Raw genomic sequence first — 8,546 nt, 5'->3', positions numbered from 1 at the left:
TGCATTGGATCATGGTGGAAATCCAACTTTGAAACACTACCTTACGATATGCCTTCAAGTGGCAAAATCCCCAAGGTGAAATCTGCAATCATTCTAACCTCTATTTCAACAGGATTCGGTTGATATCTCATATTTGAATCCAGTATGGGCCAGATCCAGTACTCCGAGAAGTATTTCGATGATACGTTCGAATACAGGTAACAGTTTATTTAGTAATTTTTTCGATTATGTTCGTATTTTAGTAAATCATTATTGTTTTGCTTGATACTTATGGCGGTTTTAATATTGTGATTTGTAGGCATGTAGTTCTGCCTCCAGAAGTTGCGAAGCTTCTTCCGAAGAATCGTCTTTTAGACGAGGTATATGTTTTTGATTTTGATGACTTATTAGGTTTTTTTAATCGTTTGAGTTGATTGATTATTATGTTTTTGAAGTGTATATGTTCAGATTAGCGTCATCATGATCAGTTGTTTAGAAATTTACATGTGCCTTTTTATTTTTTGAGATAATTTAATGAAAGAAAGTGTATAAGTATAAAAGTTTTCGGATCTCGACTATGATGATAACCGGATCACCAGGCCTGTATACTTTCTTATCCGCCTCTAACTTCAACAACGGCTGCACACCTACCAGGTTTTCGACAAAATGCCTGAAAGAAAGATGTTTACCCTTTTTTCCTTAGTCTATTAACTGCAGCAAGCATGGATGTCTTTGATTGTAGCAAACGAGCAACTGGAGAAGGTCCGTACGGAACTCGATAATAAGTTTTTCCATACAACAACTCTTGGTAAGTTTTTTTTTTTTTTTTTTTTTTGTCAAATGGAACATTTTTGATATTGTGATTTGTAGGTATGTAGTTCTGCCTCCAGAAGTTGCGAAGCTTCTTCCGAAGAATCGTCTTTTAGCTGAGGTATATGTTGTTGATTTTGATGACTTATTAGGTTTTTTTTAACTGCAGCAAACAAGCAACTGGAGAAGGTCCGTATGGAACTCGATAATAAGTTTTTCCAGACAACAACTCTTGGTAAGTTTTTTTTTTTTTTTTGTCAAATGGAACGTTTTTTTTTACTGTACGTTTATCATACAAATTCTCAAATTTTTATTGAATAGACCAAACAATGGAGAAACAATCGGAGGGAAATATCGAGTAGATATGAACATGAAAAGAAGGTGTGGGTTGTTGCAGTTAATGAGTTATCACACAGAATAACGGTAATTAATGAGCAAAAGTATTACAAAAAATATAACCAAAGTTATGTTTGTACTTAATTATCATGATTGTTTAATCAGGTTCTAAAAAGAGACCACACCCAACTTTGATTTCAAGCGCACCAATGCGTTGAGTCAATTCCCGATTTAAATAATATGACTTCAGCAGTTCAAGCATTGGGTAAATCTCAAACCTTACACTTATTATTATATTATTATTATTATTATTATTATTATTATTATTATTATTATTATTAAATCACTTTATTGAACATTATGTACTTATGAATTGTCAATTCGCAGTTGCTCAATGTGAGGATCTTAAAGTGAAGTACAATGAAGAACAAACAAAGAGAAAAAAAAGCTTCATAATCAATGGCGGACTCGTTAGATGTGATGTTAAATGATGAACTGAACTGATGTTAGATGAACCATTTTATGAAGGTAAAATTCAATTCTCATTCGATTTTAGATGATTAAAGGACTAAAACAAATTTTGTGGTGAAAAAAATGGATTTTAGATGATAAGCTAAACTAATAGTCTATTTTTGTGTGGCACTAATGAACTGAACTTAAGTGAACATAAGATTATTCAAGCAGAGAACTAATAATGTCTACATTATTAGACAAGAAAAGGCAGAAATCTATGTGTGGCACTTAGCTATCGACTATATTAAATAGGAATACTAATAATTTGAAATATAGTATGGGGCTATGAAACTATACCTTATTCTGCCACTTTTCAGATCCAAAATGAAGGACATTGTCTGCATCTGGAAGCAAAGGAATCTGTTGTTAATGCTCTTCTTCTGGCTACTAAAAGATTCTGTTCAGGCCCGTCCCAGGTACTCTACTTCTGTAGCAAATTTATGTTGTCTATTTTTTTGATGATTTTATTATACACAAGATATGTGCCAGATTTTTTTAGTCATGTTTGTTTGGTAGCTAGATGTAATTTATTTACTTATTCTTTATGTGTTTGTTGTATTTGGGTGTAGCTCTTAACACAAATTTGTCTGGCTCTATCGACACTCATACTTCATGCTGTGGAGTACTACAAACCAATTAAGAAGCTATTCTACAGTCTTCAGAATCTTCAAGGTCCGGATGATGGCAATATTGTAGTTTTGGAAATGCTCACAGTCTTGCCAGAAGTTGTTGAAGATGAAAGTGCTAATTATAAAACCAAATCTGGTAAAAAAAAATTGACTATGGCCCAGAGGTACTAGAGTCTGGTGTCACACCCCGACCACGTAGGACAACAAACCGTGGCGGAAACGTCGGGGAGTGTTGCAACAGAAGCTATTGTTTCACAACCATGGATACAAAAAGTGTTTCGTTTTATTGATAATATTAAACATTGCATTGTCTTAACATAGAATAAACAAGTTTTACATCGTCTATCACTATTATTATGTCACTAAGGCCTCGTCCAGATCCTATGTGACGCATGCATCCTAGTAGTCATTCAAGCATCAACACCTGAAACATATGTAAAAACTTAGTCAGCAAAGAAATGCTGGCGAGTACATAGGTTTTATAGGAGTGTTTGATTCATGGCTAGTTTAAATGTTGCAATACTTTATTAAAAACTTTGTTTTGAAAAGAGTATAATATTGCAACTTAATTAACCAACTCAAATTAAGCGGGTTATAGTTTATAAAACCTCGTAGCCATGATTCTTAACCCAAAAACATTTGCTTTAGAAAACAAACTTGTAAAACATCTTGTAAAAACTCGTTAAAAACTCGTATAGTTTATATCTCTTAGAAAAACATCGTTGTGTGACATCGTTTCAAAATCGTTTACCCAAGTGAACTAAATAACGCCACGATATGTAATATGATGAAAACACTTATATATAAGAAGTACCAACGGCGTATCTACCATGTTTTCACCATATTACCCACGTCTTGTTATCTATACACTTAACCAAAAACCAATCGTTTATCGAAATCGTTTAACATCGTTTCCAAATCGTTTCCAATTCGTTCCCAAATCGTTCCCATATCGTTCCCAAATCGTTTACTTGTTCCCAAATCGTTTTCTCGTTTAGATCGTTTAAATCGTCCTCGTTTTAATTGTGAAAAACTTATATATGGTCGTCTCGCTAATAACATTCAAACCTTTGTGACTCGTCCATCGTTCAACTCGTTCTCGTATTAACAAACCACCAAAGGGTAAGTTAACAAACATCAGATTCAGTCGCTACCCACAACCCCCACACATAACCATGGGTGTAGTATAGTAACGGGATTTGTTAGATCCTATGGTACCATAACCTAATACTGGTCGGCTTGATCAATGCTAATGAATGTCATTCGTTATGTAACTACAACCAACAAGTTCGTTCACTTTATCGAAATCGTTCTTAGTTTAGTAAAAATCGTTTTAATTGTTTTTGAAATCATCGTTTAAACCTTGAAAACATTTCGTACATATGAATCACCCCAAAACATTTAAAAACAGTAAAATAGGGGAACTATGTACTCACATGTAGTGCAAAGTATCCTCTATCGATAGAACTCAAGCAAACTCAAGCAAACCAAAGGAATCAAGTGGCACCTAGTAATCGAACCACTAGTCAAACAATAGACGCCTAAATCGGGAGATCGGACAGAATGAGGTCTTGTAAACCAAATGAGTGTTGGAACTTCATGTGATATGGTTTAACAAAGCCTACATTCTAAATCGGAACCTAACCTAAGTGCTTTCGACCCATCGCGGCCCATTAAGGTAGCTTACGCTACTTAAACGCGTCGTGCACGCAAAAGCGCGTTCGAGACGTCTAACTAGTCCTATGACAAGTATTTATATGCCCATACATGTTTAATTATGTTACATAATTAGTTATGTGTCAAAAGTTTAGGTTACATATGCTTAATTACCAATTATGTATGAAAAGGGTATTTTTGGTAATTTACCAAAGGCATATAACTACCTATCATGCGACTAATTAAACCTAAGTGACCATAAGATATAACCTCGAAAGGTTATTCCCTATGCTACTAAGGTCACTAAACATGTTTGGTCGGATCCTAAAGATCGACCAAACGGGTCGTGTTCGAAAGTCTAAGCGGGTGTTTAGTCTGCTTGACTTACGACTCTACATAAGCACTAAACTAACAAGTGACGAGCTAAACATGTCGAAACATGTTTAGTTAAGTTAGAAAACAGGTTTCGATATCAAAACAAACGGTTTTGACATCCGAGAGTAGTTTGGTTACAAAATACGCGAGAAAACGCATTTTGGCCGAAACTACGACTCGCCACTGAGCCTAGATAACGTGGTAATCAATAGGTATATTCACTAGGGACTATAACCATCGTGATTACGCTCACGTTATGAAGTTCAAACGAACTTCGCGTTGACCATAAACTGGTCAAAGCAGAAAGTCAAACACAGTTTGACTTTAACACTAAAATGAATGAAAAACGCGAAAGAATATTTACAGAAGGTCCCCGCAAGTTTGAATTCCCAAGTATTCTCAGGTATGAGGTGTTAAACACCTCAACTTAGAGAAATCTCAGGAAATTCAAGTGGGTTTTGCAAATGGGGATGAGGGGTATTTATAGGATTCGGTGAACCGTTAAGATCGTTCCTCGCATAGCGTGATCAAATCTCAGCCGTACACCTTTAGCCCATTGATTTATAAAACCATGGGAGTCCCAAAATAGCCCATAGATTGTTTAAAAACCATTTGCAAGAGGTTTTGAAGTGTATAACAGCCATAAACAGTTGTTTGCAACAAAATTGCATATCTGGGGAGGCCACGCAGCCCGTATCAGGACACACACAAACTCAGGTGGGCCGCCTGGGCTTGTCTGATCAGCACAAACTTTTAGAAATGACAGTTTTAGCCCCTGCATGCTTTTAAGTCCATTTTCGACACGTTTAAGCCCCGTTAACCCCATTTCAAGGCTCCAAAATGAAGTTAAAGTATAGGGAACTCAAAACATTATTCGCTTAATTACGACGAAAGTCGTAACGAACGAAAAAACGATCCAAATTAAGCGACGAATGGAATTTTATCATGCCAAACACTAAAATAAAATATTTTAACGCTTACATAAATTTTTGGATGTCCGGATATATTCAGAACGTAAGATATGTGCGAAAATGCAAACTTGTGCACTTTTTGACGCTTTAAGTCCCTATTGATCAATAAAGTTTATTTTGGCATACCAAACCCCTCAAAGCCTATTTCTAAGCTATGTAAAGGTTATTTAGGGTATGTTTAACTTATGATCAAGTTCCGGAGTGTTCGTTACTATACAAATCGGTATAGTTTCGCAATTTGACATAAATAGTCCCTGTGATCGAACAAGGTTGATTTTAACACACCGAACCATCCAAAACTTATTTCTAAGTTATGTAGAGGTTATTTGAGGTATGTTAAGCTTATTTCACTATTCCGGAGTGTTTGTTGAATTAAACTGGTTATATTTACGCATTAGTGCGCGTATAACCTTCCAGAAAGCGATTTAGAGCTTGAAATTGGAATCGAATCGAATTGTAAAATCACCAAACACAAATACACACAAAATAACACCAAAACACATATAATAACACCTAAGCACATTGTTTTATTAATAATCAACATTGTTTTTCATCATACAGAGATTACAGAGCACAGTTGTCACATCTGGACCATTTAATTATTTACTTTATCAACTTCTTTTAATGTTTTAATTGTTTTACTCTAGCAACTAACATATTGTCTTGCATTAGCAGCTACTATCACATACATCGGCAGTTTTAAATTTCCTAGCGCAGCAATCTAAAGAGAGCTTTGATAGTACCATTCAGCTACATGAAAGGAGCAGAAAGATTCTTCGTTGTTTGTTGAGTTGGGTATGACAAATTAACGACCTTTAAATGTTTTTAATCCTTAAAAGCTAAAAATCTGAGTACTGATGAAATGACCTAATTATGTTTATTAACACAAATATGCTTCACATCTTTTTTTTCTTTAGAGTACAGCAGGAGTCGGCTGATGAAGCTGAAAGAAATATATTTTTGGTAAATTATGTGGATTATGCTTTTGATGATTTGGCGGTCGACAAGCTCCAGTATATCCTGGTTTGTCAACTGTGTGGGGAAGTCTGGCTTGTAGCAAGGTAAATATTGTGTTTATTTATTTACTATCATAGGTTTCTTGGAGCCAAGGATCTTTTATTTATTTTTGTATTTATTTACGTTGCAAGCCAAAGGCTACCAGATTGGACCAGTATATGATGATGTATTGTCAATGGCTTGGTTTTTCCTTGAATTAATAGTAAAGTCAATGGCACTAGAACAGACCCGACTGATGTATCACAATCTGCCTCTAGTTATCTCATTTATTTTATTGAGAACCGATTGTAGTAATATTCTTTAATAGATATAAAAATGAATATGAGAATCGGCTCTATAATCAGTTGAAACTTACCGAATTGAACGTACTTAATATTCTTTTATTTCTTTATTAGACTTTTATGTGTGTTAATGTGTACGTTATTTTGTTGTAGGATCATTCGGATGCGAAGGGGTTGAGAAATAAACGGTTTCCTTATTATGATGAATTGTGTTTTATATTTGGAAAACACAGAGGGAATCATAGGATTGTTGAAGATGCATCGGATGCTAATCGAGCTGTAGAGACATACGAGACTGGTGAGTATGCTGGTCATATGTCAAAATAAAAGCAATTTAAAGTGTCAGTAAATGACGAGGCTAACGGTCATAAAGGGGATGACATGGCAGCTGACGATGATTCAAACGACAATGATGACGATGATCGGTCGATAGATGATGCTACACATGCTGCTAACAAGAAGGGTCACAGTAGTAATTGGTCTTCACGAGTAGAAGGGTTAGTGAAGATAATTGAGGCGTTGATAAAAAAGCAAGATGAGCAGTGTTCGGTTTTTGTGGGAATAGTTGGTATAGATGTGACGAGAGATAAGGCGGCAGCTGATAAAAGAAGGAAATTGAACGGAGAGTTGAAAAAGATACCAAATCTTAGTCTACAAGCATGACTTCGAGCAGCATCTGTTATTGTTGGTGACTCTGCTAAACTTGATCTTTTTTATAGTCTTTCTAATGTATTGTTTATTATTCACTGCTTATGCATTTGATACATATGTAATAAAGATGAAAGTAATGTAGTGAATTTAGTAACTACACATTTGTCATTTTATGATTTTGTATTATTTTTTCAATATGATTTTGTATTATTTTTTCATAAATAATGTTCATCAACTTAAAACCATTGTTGTTGATACATTTGTTGATACAGTGGTTGATACATCTATTGACTTTGGTTAACAGATAGATGAAAACATATGTTTGAAACCACTGTTGGGTTAAACAGTGTTTTGTGGAGAAAACACGTGGTTTGTCATTGGTCAAACAGTGGTTTGACTTTGGTCAAACAGTGGTTTGTCATTGGTCAAACAGTGGTTTGTCATTGGTCAAACACTAGTTTGACTTTGGTCAAATAGTGGTTTGTCTTTGGTCAAGCAGACTTTTGAACCACTAAGAATCATAGTTTTGCAAACAGTGGTTTGATTTTGGTCAAACAGACTTTTTTTAAAAACAGTGGTTTGACTTTGGTCAAACAGTGGTTGCATACTAATGCTATTTCCTTTCATCATGTACTCTCGGTTACTTACCATCATTCGTTAATTTAATTACATCACATGCAACTTATATAAGTTTTAATTCTAATCTTGATTTCTTGGTGGATAACAGTACCTAGCTTTAAACTAGAAATTACAGATGGGTATCACTACTAGCCTTAAACTAAAAATTACAATATCTATACACTTATCTATACTTTCTATCAAAATATGTTATGCATGGTTTTCTAAGAAACCACCCGTGTTGCACACGAGTCTTACCGCTAGTACTAATAAAAGAGTCTACTTAATGCCATATGGCATTCTCATACTAATAAAAGAGTCTACATAATGCCACATGGCATTATTCTCTCCTTCAATTCACTAATATTATTACTAGGTTTTTACCCGGGGTTGCTTCCCGGGCTCGGGAAAGTTATTTAGATTAATTACTATTTGTTATTAATACGACCACATTACATCAACCATCTCATTTGATTCAACAACAATATCTTCAAGTCACCGAATTAGATCATGAACCCATACTAGAGGTTGTTAGGATCTGAATTTCTTTTTGATTGTGTTTTTGTTTAAGAATTAAGAAGATGAACAAGTAATGCAACAGAATTAAAATGGAAATAAACTTTGCACACAATCAAACAGGAGAAATGCTTTCAACACACATTTTAACATCTAGGAAAACATTGGAATAGGTACAAGTGGCAGTGATTGTG

The 8,546-nt window shown here is 34.8% G+C and overlaps 1 long non-coding RNA gene across 1 annotated transcript; it reads left to right on the top strand.

The window, feature by feature from the left end:
* The first annotated feature begins 1,963 nt into the window (after nucleotides 1-1,963).
* On the top strand, nucleotides 1,964-2,405 carry LOC110866492. The gene is made up of 2 exons (XR_002551398.2): nucleotides 1,964-2,054; nucleotides 2,208-2,405. It is a non-coding gene; the product is annotated as an uncharacterized LOC110866492 (long non-coding RNA).
* The last annotated feature ends 6,141 nt before the right edge of the window (nucleotides 2,406-8,546 follow it).

The sequence above is a fragment of the Helianthus annuus genome, chromosome 7 (assembly GCF_002127325.2).
Source record: "Helianthus annuus cultivar XRQ/B chromosome 7, HanXRQr2.0-SUNRISE, whole genome shotgun sequence".
In the NCBI taxonomy this organism is placed as follows: domain Eukaryota; kingdom Viridiplantae; phylum Streptophyta; class Magnoliopsida; order Asterales; family Asteraceae; genus Helianthus; species Helianthus annuus.
This window is presented reverse-complemented; position numbering and strand designations above follow the sequence as displayed.